Consider the following 16,533-nt stretch of genomic DNA (forward strand, 5'->3'; position numbering starts at 1 on the left):
AGACCTAAAGCCCTAAAACCCAAAGACCCCAAGTCCAAAAGACCAAAAGACCCCTTTCAAGTGGTTGTCGGAGAAATTTATACTGCCAGGCCAACTGACGTTTGCCTCTGGCTCACAGCACCTGGGAACGTTCTGTCTCTTCCAACTGCCTTCCCTGTCATTCAAGGTGGCATCCATCATTTCCCAGGATATGAATATAACGCTTGTCATGAATAGCAAGAATCAGAGAAGATTTCTGCATTGAACAGTAGTAACTGGTCATGAGTATCCTCTTACATACTTCTAACTTGAAGACTGGGGCATTCTCTTCTGACCTTTAGTTTTATGGAAAAGGAAAAGGGGGCCCAGAAAGTTTAAAGGACATGCCCATCATCCCACAGCAAGGAAATGGCAGGAGTGAAACTTGAAATCTGATGTCCTGAAATTTTATCCGGTGTTCTTTCTATTGTACTAAACTGACTTCTTCAGTACCTTGTACATTTCCTATTATGCATTTTTTAAAAATATGCCCCCCATTTCTTTGCTCCTCTGGATAATTTCAGGAATGTTCAAGAAGAAAACCCTCTATAGTTTCACCTTGTTTTCTATGCATTTAGTGTCACCTCAATCAAAAATTTTGGCATCAGTCTCCCAACTCAGTAATAGAAGAATTAATAAAGATACCTATAGAATGAGAAGGGATTAAAAACTACAAAACTGTAAAACCAATACAAGATCACTATGATCACTATGTTCTTTTTCTGAATAATGGTTAAAGATTCTTCAATTTCACACACACACACACACACACACACACACACACCAATTTCAAACAACAAACACTAAAATGCAATTGCAAACCAGAAATCCAGAATTCACCAACCTTCTGAAAGTATACCATATCCCAACTCAGAGGTTAGTGTATTATGAGAAAATTGAGAAGATTAGGACAGCAAGTAGTTAAGTGTGGGAAATGAGTGATCCACAGAGATTCCATCTTCTGACTCAATTCTGGAACTACTTCATTTCCCTTTCTATTCAATTATGAGTCTTGTCCAAATTCTGTCTTGTGAGGTAAGTTTATTTAGTTGCGGGAATTAGGAGAAACCCTTACTGCATTATTTGAACCTACATCACCATGGCTAGGAAACTGGACTACATATACCTGACTTTTAGAGACCCTTACCCAAAGACCTAGGTTATATTGGCCAAGAAATTCATTCAAATACTAAGATTTAGGTAAGGAGTTTTCTCATAATTATACATCCCAATCAACCCTTATGTCTTATCCAAAACTGGTCCCATTGTGATCCATCTGTTGTTTCCATGTTCCTTTTTTACAGATACTTGGGGAGGAGTAGAACATCTCTTTTCCTGAATTCAGGGAATTGTGTTTGTTTGCTCCTCCTCCAAACTTGGAAAGTCCCTCATCTTTCATCCTATTAGAAATCAGATTACCTAATATGTTTCCTTTTAATTAATTGCTATTATTTAATTAATTGTTTTTATTGCACAAAAATTTGTTTCCTCTGTGTTTGGGGTCGAGTCCTAAACTGAGGAAGGACCTTGGTCCTGATTTTTTTAGGTCACTGGTATGCATTGCTTAATAAATTAATATGCTCAGAAGATCAAACCTTTGTTTCCTCAGTCATATCAAATTTTGCTCATTACAGTATGTAATAGTATAGCTTAGTTTTCAGTGGCTTGGCCTAGAAATTCAAAATAATATTTGGTTGTTATGAAAATATTTAGGGAGAGTTCTCTGGCTGAGAGTGACACCCTACTCATCCTACTGGCATTTTACTAATAGTATTTTGTGGTGGGAGAAGAGGCTGGTGTCATATTTGATTTTAGTATTCATCATAAAGCTGATCTCTTCTCTCTCTCTCTCTCTCTCTCTCTCTCTCTCTCTCTCTCTCTCTCTCTCTCTCTCATACTTAGAATGTTGATAAATACCTTTTTCATTCATGTTCAGAAAGCTGGGTATTTGAGGATTGACTTTAAACTAGATCTTTCAGATTCTCACTACTTATAACTATGGCTATTCTGTACTACATTGAGTTCTGGAAGAGCTGCTCTAACTACTCACAGATTTGTTAATGATTAACTTTCAATTGTTCAATGACTTAGCTTCCATAAAACATATTTATTTGGGGGTACCAGTTCCAAGTAGTTTAAAAATACAGTCTTAAATATTTAAACAGTGAATCAGAAGACTAAGATGTAGGAAAAGTCAAGATACCCTGGATTAATCACTCAATTTATGACACTGAATTTTTTATCAGTGCAGTGAAAATTACTAATATTTTACATTTTTTTAAAGATCCTAAAGTACCACAAAAATACAACCAACATGCCAAACACATATTCGACATCTACTGAGTCCAAATATTCACTTAAGTAAAAGCTATCAGTTTTATATTTCCAACTTAAGATCAAGAGAGTACTTTTTTTTTTAATATTACCTATTGCCTATTTTCTCCTTGGTACTATTTCTTTCTTATCCCTAAAAACAGAAACTGTCTTTATTCCAGGTCAACATTGATAAAATTTATTAAACACTAATTTCTATTAAACCACTTAAACTACATCATAATTAGAAGTGATTAGACTTCATTTTTTATACCTTCTGTTAAAATATAACATTCCTGTTATCTCTTTATGGGTGTGACCCACACCCTTCCTGACTGCTAGCTTTGTTCATTCAGCATTATATCTACTAACTTCTCTCCTATCATGGCTATAAATGAAGCTGTGAGAAACTTGTTTGATTTAGTAGATTAGATGCTTATACAAAAAGACACAAAGCAAAGTTATGAGATTTATTTCTAAGAAAGACAAAAATACAAGTTTTGGGCATTTTAGGGAGGGGATAGGGAAAGGATTACTAGTAGTTTGCTCTAGTTATTGAAGGAACAGGATGTTCTTTCCCTGGAGACAGCTAAAGGAAATGAGAACTAAATTTAAGGTTCTCATATATTTAAGTTTGTGCCTTAAGTTTACACGTTCTTATCACTATGCCATCCACTAAGAAGACCCAGACTCTGTATTCAGATCTGTTCATTTGATCATCATTGACATTTTATGGCACTTTATGCCACAAAGCAGTTTCTTCATAAAAATAATGTGAGATAAGTAGTGAAAATATTCCTTCTTTTATAGATAAGGAAACAGAGTCAGAGAGAAGAAATGGCATTCCTAAATCACAAGATTTATACATGTCAAATCCAAGAGGTGACCCAGGTCTTCGGTTCTAGAATCCAGTATTCTTTCCATTAATTTATTCTATTGTTACATATGTTATAAGTAAAAGGGAACCAAAGGAGATGTATAGATGCACAATGATGTTGATGTATCTATCTTATTCTCCTCAGCTGCAGATGATGGAGGAACACCAACTCTGATCACCCTTGACTGCTGTTGTAATTTATCCCTTTCTCTCTAACAGTTGCCCAAGAAGGACCCTCATGAAGTTATATAGATGGGTAAACTTTCAGGTCCAACTTGGGGTTGGATAGATTAGTATTGGGCTATTGATTTGCCTTGGATGATGTTTAGGATCTGACTGTGTTTGACTCCCTTCCCAAGAGTCATGATATAAAGACCACTCAGGAAGGTACTTGTTGAACTCCCTTTATCTATAACCAGGGAAAGGATAACAAGGACAAAGGATTGGGAATTGGAGACTCTATTGATCTATAAACTAGTCGACAATCAGGACTGAAGGCTATTGATCATATGAAAGCTGGAGATTTGCTCACTCCCACTCCTTCTGGCCAGACCTGGCCACAGCCAAGCCAGAGAATAGGAAAGCTATTGATGCAGCTGTATTGATTTTATTCTCTCAGCTTTCTCATTATCAGTATTGGTGATGCACTAGCTCTCACAGTCTATCAGGAAATAGCTTCAGAGATATTCCTGCCCTCTTCTTCATAGACCTCCCTTCCACCCTTCAACCACCCACTCAGATTTCCCAGTCCAGAGACTCCTGTCCAGAGACCTCCAGAGAGACTTCCTTCAAAGTGGTTATCAGGGGTATTTATACCGTGGGGCCAGCCGACGTTTGCCCCTGGCTTAAGGCACCTGGGAACATTCCAGATCTCTCCAATTGCCATCCCTGTCAGTCAAGGTGGCATCCATCACTTCCCAGGTTATGAATATAACACATATTAAGCACTTAGTACCATGTTGGTGAACCTATTATGGCATGTATGCTGGATGGGGCTCCTTCCTTCCTTCCTTCCTTCTCTCCACACATGCCTGAGGACATTTCTCACATGACCCACCCCTCTTCCCAGCAGCCCAATGGGAGAGTTTCCTCCCTCCTCTATTGGGAGTAAAGGGTGGGGTGGCTCACACGTGGCATGAGGGTCGCAGTTTTGGCAATGGGTCCCTAAAAGGTTCACCATTACTGAACTAGTATATATACATATATATATATATATATCATACATATATTACATATACACTGCTGGGCAATGGAAATACAAAAACAAAATTCAAAACATTAAGTTTTAAGGGGATTGCACTTTTACTGCCTCAAAAAATACTTATGTCAATGATAGCAAATTGGGAACTAAAAAAGCTTGGAATGAATGAATAAAATGATTAAGTAAATGTGCTAGTTCCTAAAGATGTAAATAGAAAAAAACTATCCCTGCTTCCAAGGAGCTCATATAATAAGATAATGCATATGAAAAGTTTCAGTTCTGTGTCAGATGTAATGGTCCCATGGCTCTTGGAATACTTTCAAAATACATGTGGTTTTTTTTTAAGATTTTTTTTTTCAGATCAATAAGACCAGGACTTTCTCTGGGCAAAATAGTGAATTAGAGGAAATTTGTCATGACTGACTGAATGAGTAGAAATTAATATAAATAAATGGAAAAAGAACACCCCCCCACCTGATATCTGATGCTAGAAATGCCTCTAATAAAAGGAGAAGTGTTCCAGCCACAATTAGAGGTAAAGTTTTACATTCTATCTAATACTTTGGGGCAGTATCACAATAAATGAAATTTATGCTAATATGTAAATATCTGATACATCTTTATAATAGGTTTTGAAGGAGAGAGAGAATAGAGAACATTGCCCTGCTAATCAGGGATATAAGTGAATGAATGAGTGAAAGAAATAAAGAATGAATGAATTAATATGCTTTTAATAAATGCTTACCATGCATCAGGCACAATAATAAGCTGTGAGGATTCAAATAAAGGCAGTTGTTGCTTTCAAGGAGTTTTCACTCTAAAGGAGGTTATGAGTTATGCTATAAGGCTTAATGTGATAAATATGAATTAAGCAGCAAAACTAATGGAAGAAGTCCTCAGGGTTAGGGGCAGAACAGATGACAAAACCCAGGGTTCCTTAGGATATGTGGGCAGGTCAAATGGCATTGCACAGGGTTCTGGAGGGTGTACTGACAGGGCCAATGGTAAGATCTAGAGAATCTTTGGATGCAGTGTCAGGTAAGGATAAGTATATTACTGGAATACTGAACTAAAGTATGAGAGTTACTTTTCTTCTAGTTTCTAAGAAATGCACCAAGATAGATGCTTTCTTCTTTACCTACACTTAAAAACCCCTAACCAGCAGGACTGTGTTCTCTGATCTTTTCCTCCTTCAAAATCTGTTAGGTTATTTTCAGTCATTTCCAGGTGTGTATGACTCTTCTTCAAACATTTGGGATTTTCTTGACAAAAGGCAAAGATAATGGAATGCTTTGCTATTTCTTTCTCAAGCTAATTCTATCAGTTATTACATCTTAACAAATCTTCATTCATTGTGATACTATCCCAAAATGTTATACAAATTGTAGAACCGTACCTCTATATGTGGAATGGCAGGCTTCCTCCCTTTTAGAGGCATTCCTGACACCAGATATCAGAGGGGGGAAGATATTCTTTTTCTAGGCTTTCCTTCATCATGCTCCTAAAAAGGTGGCCTCCTATTCTTAGTTATCAGGTTAATCTTGTGGAATAACAGCTTTGGTGGGCTTCTAAAAGAGCTCACTCTTGTCCTCCAAAGACAATGTACAGTGCATCATATCTCTCTGGTTAAACTATAAACCCATTATCATGTCTTGAACTCTGTATTCCCCTCAAGCCTACTGCGGGAACTTACAAATAGTAGATACTCAGATATGTTTGGATGTTAATGATGATAATATTAGATTATTTTGAGATACATTACCACAGGGTATCACAGTTGTATCACGGGGTTTATAAATTATCCTGGAATATAAATTGACCTAAATCTGAATCTATAAAAATTACAATTTTAATTTTTACTCACCTTGGAAGTCTCTAATATTACAAAGATACTTTTAGAGTCCTTGGGAAGGGAATGCCCCAGACCTGATGATTTTTTCATTTTGTGGACCTATGATTTCATCTCTCTAGGGAACTCCCTCCACCAATGCAGATGGGCAGCTGTTGTGCAATTTATGATCTTATAAAGTTACTTGGGGGTGGGAAGTACTGAACGATAAAGGGATATTCCCTGGATTGGTATGTGTCAAAGAAGTGATTTGAACCCAGGTAGAACTGCCTTAGACACCACCACACTATGCATTAACTTATTAACAGCTGCTTAAACAGTAAACTGGGAAATTTTCTACAAGATATTGGTAACAGCTGCAGAAAAATTATTAAGTACCATATCTTAGGAGCCAAAAGAACCAACTTATGGAAGGATTCCCATTTGGTAGACAATTTTGCTCATCATAAAAAGTTGAGCTGTATGCCGATAGATAGATACATAGATAGATAGATAGATAGATAGATAGATAGATAGATAGATAGATAGATAGATAGATAGATAGATATCAGTGAATGAATAGGAATAAAATTCTAGGATAGTTCATCTTTCTCTATTAATAAGACCTTGAAGAGTTAAAGAAGAGCAAAGCATTGCATTTTTCTTTTTTCTTTTTAAATGATCAGGGAAAATCATGTTTGGATTTTCTCTCACACACCTCACATCTCTGGAGTCCCTGGAGTTCAGCACCTACAAAATTGTTCCTCTGGGGGCTAAAATTCTTTTGAAGTTTTTTTTTACGCAGAACCATCTGACTAGGGTACTTAATAAATACTGCTGAGTGATGCTACCACCGTATTATTAACATGAGCAGGAGAAATTCCACTGAATTTTCATTCATATCACCGCATGTACCAAAGATAAAGATACAATTATATCACATGGCCTATATTTTAGGGTAATCCTTTGAATAAACTTCATTCCTTGAACATTTGTAAATTGGACTTTGATACACACGCATACAGGAGCTTCTAAATATCACATCTTTGAGATAAATTTACTGTTTCTCCTTGGGAAAAAGCGATTTGCAACAGTTTATTTTAGAGAAAATAACTTAGAAAGAAAAAGAATAGATAAACTTAAATGCCCTTGATCTAAAAAGAGGAACTCAGTGGTGATGTTTTGTCAGGGTAAAAGAAATTTAACAACTCAATTGCTAAAACAGTTGTGTAAGGAACTCTCCAGCATTTGGCTGAGGTAATTCTTTTAAAAATAAACCATATAGGTCACATAGTGCTAATAAAATATGTTGATGAATCTTGGAGTAGTGCCCTGATTATCTCTCCATGGGGAATGAAGAACTCATTAACATGAGCTCCATGTCACTCTCCCCTGCCCTGTTCCTGGAGCTTTCTCCAGACTGGCTTGGTATAAAAGGGGGGAAAGAAAATTTATGTAGTTGGCCAAGTTTCTAATGAATAGCTCATCTAACCCTGAAGATTAGACTTACATGATATGAAAAGACTTCTGTCCTTTGGAATCTGAGGCTCAGAGAAATAAAACAAATTGCTCAAAGTCATACAATTAGAAAGTGGCAGATCTAGGACTTAACCTTAGGTTCTCTGATTGCAACATTAAAGCAAGAACTTAAACTTGTGTTCTCTAATTGTAAATCCCAAACACTTTCCACCATGTCATACTACCCCCTCTCAAACCTTCCCCCCATCCCATCCTGAGGAAATTGATACTGGTTAGGGGTGGGGGGACAGTGATAGAGAAACTTTTTAGTGAAAGACTTTTTGTTTCCTAATGTACAATAATGTGTGTATGCTAAATGCATATAAAGGTCTCATGGGTGATTTGGCCCACCTTTTTGAAGAACAGGAACAAGTGAATGTCAATAGGTGGCACAGTATATAGAGTACCTGGCCTGGAGACAGGAAGATTCATCTTCCTGAGTTTGAATCTGACTTTAGATACTTACTAGCTGAGTGATCCTGGGCAAATCACTTAATTCTGTTTGCCTCTGTTTCTTTATCTAAAACTGAGCTGGAGAAGAATATGGAAAATTAGTATCTTTGCCAAGAAAACCCCAAATTGAGTCACAAAGACACACCTTAACATGACTGAATAACAATGGCTGAATAAGTCGTGGTATATGGATTGGTGGAGTTTTATTGTGTTTTAAGATTTCAAAAAGACGTAGAAAGACTTTTATGAACTGATACAGAGTAGAACTGGCAGAAATAAAATAATTTGTACCATATCAGAGATATAAAGAGAATTTTGAGGACATTTGTAAACTGATGAAGAATATAATAAGCAGAACTATGACATAAATAATTTGTCCAAGACTATTGAGGGAATTTATTTTGCTTGACTATGATGAATATTGGTTATAATAAATGTATTTTTCATTTATTAATATTTTGCTTTGTTATAAAAGACCTCTCATGAAGTGAAGGAAATCTGTAAATTAATGAAATATGACAACAAAACACATTAAGAAAAAAAATTTTAAATAGGAAAAATGTTATGCTGTCACTGCCATCATGCTAATTGGCTAGCTGTATTCATTTAACTTTAGTTTACTTGCTATCCCCAAACATGTTTTATGCTTTCTAGGCTCCAGATCTGAGAATAAGCAATCTTTTTTTTCTCTTGCCCACCTCTAAGATGGGTATCACATTAGATTATATCTATCTGCCACCCCTCGAGTATCTTCAGTCTAGGGATAAGAAAGTCATTTCCCTGATAACACTCAAGGGGGAGGGTAGTTCTTAATTTAAAGTTGTCAGCTTGGCCCTTTCCTGCTAAATATAGATTGCACAAAAGAACACAATCAATTGCTAGCAACCCCTTTTATCAAAGAAAACATAGAATCAGAAAAATTATCCAGATTAAAATATACCAAGAAACAGAGAAGCATGAATGAGCTATGGTATCAGTTCAAACAAGGAAAGAGTGAACAATCTCACTGAAGGAGAGTATGCTTTCAGAAATCTCTGCAGTGGCAAAAACTGAAGGTCAAAGGACATGATGACAGCTAACTCCCCAATAGATGTGTAGCTCCAGTCTAGTATTCATAAGTCAACAGCTCTACTTTCTATGGCTGTATCTCTTTTGAGGTCCTCTTTCAAAGTGTGATCTAAAAACCAAAGACTCTTCGTCACTAGCACAGTGGGTAGGATCAGTATTCTCTCAATCAATAGGTTTGGAGAGAAGGCATATCTTCTTCCTCATGTATAGCCCAAGTTCCAGGCCATCCCTAAGGAAAATTTCTCCAGGTTTAGGCAGAGTTACACTAATGATAATAAGCAGTGGAACAACTAAGAGTTTGGTTTCTTTAAGTAGGGATTGGATATATTGTGTGTTATTTTGTAGCTAATTAACTTTGCATACAAAATAAAAATACATTGATGATAACAAATATATTACTTTATAACCTCTTATTGTTAATAGTTTCTTTACTGCTTTTTGTTATTATTATAAGCTTGGTGTTATTAAAAGCACAATACAATTTACCAAATGTAATCCAGTCCATTCTCCTCCTCCTCTTTAATTCTGGGACCACTTCATTATCCATCTACAGAGCCTATCCAAGCTATAGATTCTAAAGGACTATCTCTCTGGATTGACTATCCAATTGCATATTAAAGACTGGAACATGGACAATACACCTACAAAAAATAAAAACTAATACCTTACATTTATTTCTTTGGTACATTTAATTCTTCGAAGTACTTATTTTCACAATATTACTTGACTCTCACAACAATTGTTTATAGTAGACAAAACAGGTGTCCCAGTCACAACTCTGTGTCTAATACAATGAACTATGCAGAGAGTAATTATTCAAAACAATCTGTTTAATAAAATTATATTGAAATATCTCTAGGTAAAAGCACTCTGCAAGGTGGTTATAAAGCCCATCAGGAAGATAAAAGCAAGTAAAAAGTCACCAGCAGGGCAGTTTAAAAAAAAAAAAAGCAATAGTTCTCTAGAGTCTTGAGAATAAATACAAGTTTCTTAGTCAAAAATACTGAATTTTAGTCATTCCTTATAGTTTGGCTTCTGAAGTAGCATGGTTATTTATGCATGCAATTCAAATATCAAATACCAGATTCACTTTCCTTAGGACAGGTCTACACTATTAAATGGAGATGTAGAATCAAGGTTAATCTGGACATTTCTATATTTCAAGCAAAACACAACCCTTAAAAGCTCTGCCTCCATCTCCTACATATTTTAGATAAAGATACTTTCATTCATTCAGGAATATCAAACATCTATAATTTGCAATGTGTTGTGCTAGATGCAATGGAGAATACAAAGATATTAGATTGAATCACTGGCCTAGACGTAAGAAACTCATTTGTTTATCTTTTGGAGCAGAACCATCCATATATTCATCAGTTCTTTATGTATCAGGTTTCATATAGGAAGTGAGTTAGAAAAAAACACAATACATGGATGAAAAATAAATAAATAGAATCACATAAAAGGAACTAAGAAAATAATTTAATTTGGTCCTTTCCCTATGTGAGGAACTTTACATTAGAATAATAAATTGTCCTGCCAGGTACAAAAGATATCTTGTTGGGTGTAATATAAAACATATTTTTATATTATATATTTTATATTATACTATTTTATATTATATATTTTATATTATACTATTTTAAACAAGTTTTCTCAAAATTTGAAGACTAATGGTTTAGAACAGTTTAGACATGGTGGAGAGGGGGAAGGGAGCAGCTCTACCTGAGTCCCTCTGCCTTTCGAGTAACAAACTGTAGTGGAGGGGGAGGGCAGCTGGGTGTTCACAGAGAGTGCTCTGCGTGCCGTCTTAGGTACCTGTGGCTCAGGATTGTCATCACTGGTTTAGACCAATGTCAGTTTCCTCATGAAGAATACAACTTGAGGAGAATCATAGCTTAAAGGAAAATGTTCATAACTAATCCAAAGCTTCCAGCTTTCCAAGAAGTAGCTATAAAGGCCAAAATTGAGTTTCTTCTATGTTTACCCTTAAATGACTCCCAAATTAACTCTTTCTTATGGCAGGCATGTCTGAATATTTAAACAAAAGGAAATACTACCATGAGGATTTAACTGAAACCAATTGACTAGACAAAGAGTTTAGAGTCTTAAAATTTAAATTCAAGACAGTTAAGACCTGGGTGGTGTGTATATCTAAACCAAATATCCAGAAGAGAGCTGCAAAGTTGTCCATGGTGCTACTTTTTAAAAAGCACGAAATTTTCATGTTTCGATTTTTTAAAAAATCTCTCCTCCATACAAAACCTTCCCTCCTATCCTACCCTACAACTTGAATAAATCCTGAGAGTAAACTAATTTAGTTTATGTACTTTTCCCAATGTAAGCCTTTTTTTCTAAATGTGAAGTGAGTGTAAGCTTTTTGCTACATCTTTAAACATGCTTCAGTTATTAATATTCAATATTATAGTTATGTATATTAGATTAGTATTCATATAAAAAAAGATGAACTCTGACTTAAGGATATCTTATGCAACAAAATACCAAACTATATAGTAGTTAAATTAGGGAAGCAATTATCTGCTTAAGAAAATGATTCCATATTTAATGAAGGGATTAACCTATAAATGGTGAGTTCCCCAGTACAGATAAAAGGGATTGAAACATCATGTGTGTATATATGTGCTTGGACAAATAGAATAGAGGAGATGGGTATTGGAGGATGAATGCCACCAAAAGTCTTATTTATTTGTTTATTAAGATTTTTTTTTGACCCATGGTTACATGATTCATGATTCCCCACCCCCACCCCCCTTCTTTTCCCCCTCCTGGAGCTGACAAGCAGTTTCACTGGGTTTTCCTTGTATCATTGTCCAAAACCTATTTCCATATTATTCATATTTGCAGTAGAGCAATCTTTTAATAACAAAACCCTAATCACATCCTCATCAAACTCCCTGATATGTTTTTCTTCTGAGTTTCTGCTCCCACAGTTCTTTCTCTGGATGTAGATAGCGTTCTTTCTCATAACTCCCTAAGAATTGTCCTGGATCATTGCATTGCTGCTAGTAGAGAAATCCATTACATTCCATTGTACCACAGTGTATCAGTCTCTGTGTACAACATTCTCCTGGTTCTGCTCCTTTCACTCTGCATCAATTCCTGGAGGTCATTCCAGGTCACATAGAATTCCTCCAGTTCATCATTCTTTTCAGCAAAGTAGTATTCCATCACCAACAGATATCACAATTTGTTCAGCCATTCCCCAATCAATGGACACCCCCTCATTTTCCAATTTTTTGCCACCACAAAGAACGCAGCTATAAATATTTTTGTACAAGTTTTTTCCCTATTATCTCTTTGGGGTACAAATACAGCAGTGGTATGGCTGGATCAGAGGATAGGTATTCTTTTTTTTTTTTTAAACCCTTAACTTCTGTGTATTGACTTATAGGTGGAAGAGAGATAAGGGTAGGCAATGGGGGTCAAGTGACTTGCCCAGGGTCACACAGCTGGGAAGTGTCTGAGGTCGGATTTGAACCTAGGACCTCTTGTCTCTAGGCCTGGCTCTCAATCCACTGAGCTACCCAGCTGCCCCCAATAGGTATTCTTTTAAGGCCCTTTGCATATAATTCCAAATTGCCTTCCAGAATGGTTGGACGGATTCATAACTCCACTAGCAGTGTATAGGCCACCAAAAGTCTTAAGCTAGATACGCCTAAATAGTTACATCTTTTAGAACCATAATATAAAGGAGTTCCCTATCAATCTGATGAGCTTAAAAGATTTTTTTTTTATTCTCTGTAGTTTATCTTCTGTAGAGGATACAAAACCTTTGATTCCCCAACCTCCTTCCTAGTAGCTCAGTCTTTCAGTCTTTTCAGACTCTTCATGACCCCATGAATCATACCACATCAAATCCTTCTATCCTCCACTATCTCCTGAAGTCTGGCAAGCTTATGTTTATTACTTCCATGACACTATCTATCCATTTCAACCTCTACCATCCTCTTTTTCTTTTGCTTTCACTATTTCCCAGCACCAGGGTCTTTTCCAATGAGTCCTGTCTTCTCATTATGTGGGTAAAGTATTCAGCTTCAGCTTCAGTATTTGACCTTCTAGTGGAAAGTATCAATTAATTTCTTTAAATATTAACTGATTTGATCTCCCTGCTGTCCAAGAGCTCTCAAAAGTCTTCTAAGGTACCACAATGTGAAAGCATAGATTCTGGGGTGTCCAGCTTTTCTTATAGTCCAATTCTCATAGCTATTTTTAGCTATTAGAAAAACCATGGGTTTAACTATACAGACCTTTGTTGGCAAGGTGATATCTCTGTTTTTTAGTATGCTATTCAGATTTGCCATAGTTTTCTTTTAGGGAACAAATAACTTCATGCCTGCAGTCTCTGTCTACAGTGATCTTTGAGCCCAAGAATATAAAATCTCACATTGCTTCTGTTTCCTCTCCCTCTATTTGTTTAGAAGTTATGGGTTCAGTTGCTAAGATATTAAGAGTTTTTTTTTTGTATTAAGCTTCAAATCAATTTTTATATTCTCCTCTTTCACTTTCATGAAGAGACTTCTTAATTCTTCTTTACTTTCTGCTATCAGTGTTATCATCTGCATATTTGAAATTGTTGATATTTCTCCTGGAAACCTTAATTCTGGCTTTTGATCCATTCATTCTGACATTTTGTATGATGTATTCAATGTAGAAGTTAAATATATAAGGTGACAATATATAGCTTTGTCATACTTCTTTTCCAATCTTAAACCAACCAAATATTTCATGTTCAGTTCTAACTTTTCCTTCTTGGCCAGCATACAAGTTCTTCAAGAGACAAGTAAGATGATTTGGTATTTTCATCTCTTTGAGAATTTGCCACACTTTCTGTTATCAATATGGTTAAAGGCTTTAACATAGTCAAAAAAACAAAAGCGCTGTTTTTCTGGTATTTCCTTGCGTTCTCCATAATACAGTAAATGTTGGCAATTTGGTCTTTAGTTCTTCTGCCTCTTCAAAAACCAGCCTGCAATTCTACTAATTCTCAATTCACATACTGCTGAAGCCTACGTTGCAGAATCTTAAGTATAACCTTGCTGGTGTGTGAAATGGAGGCAACTGTTCAGTAATTTGAACTTTCTTTGGTATTGCCCTTTAGGGTTGGGATGTAAACTGATCTTTTTTAATCCAGTAGTCACTATTGAATTTTCCAATTTAGCTGGCATATTGAGAACAACACTTTAACAGTATTCTCTTTTAGGCTTTTAAAAAGGTCATCTGGGATTCCATCACCTTCATTAACCTTATTGTTAGCAATGCTTACTAAGGCCCACTTGACTTCATTCTCTGGGATATCTAACTCTAGATCAGTAACCACACATCACCTTTATAGGTATTATTAAGAACTTTCTTGTATAGTTCTGTATATTCTTGCCACCTCTTTTTAATTCCTTCCACTTCTGTTATCCCTACCATTTTTGCGTATTTGAAGAAAGTCTAGATATGTTTATTAGAACTTTGTTAGGAGGACAAAAGATAATTCCTAATTTGGTCTTCATGATTAGGTCTGTCACCACAGAGAAAAATTGCTTGGTTTGGAGCTGTCTCTTGCAGCTTACTAGAGGAAAGGATATAATGACTGAGGCTAATCTCAGGATGATCTTTGGACAACAGATTCTATTGGAAGGAATCATCCTTTGTGCTCAACTCTAAAAATGAATTGAAGAGTGTGTTCAGTTCATTTTTTTTTGTTTCTTCCTCAATTTTGCCTTTCTAATTGAAAGATCCTATGAGAGTGGCAAAGAGTGGTCCTAGTTCCTAGGACACTGATGGTGAACATATAGCACAGATGCCAAAGATGGCATGCAGAGTGCTCTTTGTGGTCACTCAGTGGTGCTCCCCACTCCAGAGTTCATTACTAGAAAAGGAGAGGGACTCAGGTGGAATTGCTCCTTTCCCCCTCTCTGCCTGATGATATTTTTTCACATCATTTGCCCCTCTGCCCAGCAGCCCAATGGAAATACACAGGGAGTAAGGTGGGCAGCTCACAAACAGCAGAGCTAGAGGGGAGCAGAACACTCAGGCCACTCTCCTCCCCCTCCCCTCTACATTTGCTTAGAACATTCCTCACTTTACCTGCCCCTCTGCCCAGCAGCCCAATGGGAGTGCTTCCTCCCTCCCCTTTGAGGGGAAAGGGGGGGGCAGGGCACACCCAGCACTAGGTCTATGGGGTGGGGTGGGGGTGAGGTCCAGCATTCCATCTCTAAAAGGTTTGCCATCACTGTCCTAGGATATCATTCTCCAACCAGAAGCCGTCAATGACTGCCTCAGAGCCAGGAGCACATGGAAACAGAATTCCTGAGAGTGAACTTTCCTAATTTAAGAGATGGCATCATCTTGGGCACTGTTGGAATATCATAGACCTACATGTGTTTCTTCATATGATGCTAAAGGGGAGTCCGTGGATCATGACATTTTTGATACCCTATCTTCTTATTAAAGAAGAATTTCCTAGGTAGATAATCTGAATTTCTGCATCTTAATCCTCTATTCTTATCCTGAACCCATTCCTCTTCACCTAAGAGCTAAAAGTCATATTAGAATTAAATGATAAAACTATTTTAGTGGAATGTTAACAAAATTTTAAATGCAAAATACAGTTTTCTAGTTAGAGAAGGGAGATTTCTTGGATAGCAAGAGTCTTTAGGGCTGAGAAAAAACACAAGTAAAAGGGTTCAGAAATTCACCTTCAAGAGAGGGAAGGGCATTTCTTTAAGCATGTGCATCTTGAAAAAGATAAGTAGATCACCCTCTTGGATGAGCTTCATAGGAAGCCAATAAAAGGTGAAAGCTATGACCCTGGAGAGCAGAAACCTGAATTTTCCTTCCCCCTCACTGCCACAAATTACTAAGGCATTTTGGGTTTGATGAGAGGAGGGAGTCCAACAGATCCAAAGTATATTGGGAGTACAGACTGAAGGGTGTCACTGCAAATTTAAAGGGATTGATTAGCATCATACGGAGCAAACAAAGGGTTTCTCAGAATATAGCCTGTCATCAACCTCAAGTTACTCTCTTTTTTGAGAGGAGCCCAAACCACAGGACGATATTGAATCAGAAGGACTTCATAGCACTTCTGAAAAAGGAAAACCTATCAAAGAGGGTAGAGAAATTATATTGTGTGTTTGTGGACCACTATGATTTCTTTATGGGGTGCCTATATTCATTTATGGGGTTTCCTGTGAATCCTATGCATCTTCTGCATTTTCTGTGGGGTGAGATATAAGCCTAGAGTTC

This window comes from Gracilinanus agilis, chromosome 2 (genome assembly GCF_016433145.1).
Source record: "Gracilinanus agilis isolate LMUSP501 chromosome 2, AgileGrace, whole genome shotgun sequence".
Taxonomy (NCBI): domain Eukaryota; kingdom Metazoa; phylum Chordata; class Mammalia; order Didelphimorphia; family Didelphidae; genus Gracilinanus; species Gracilinanus agilis.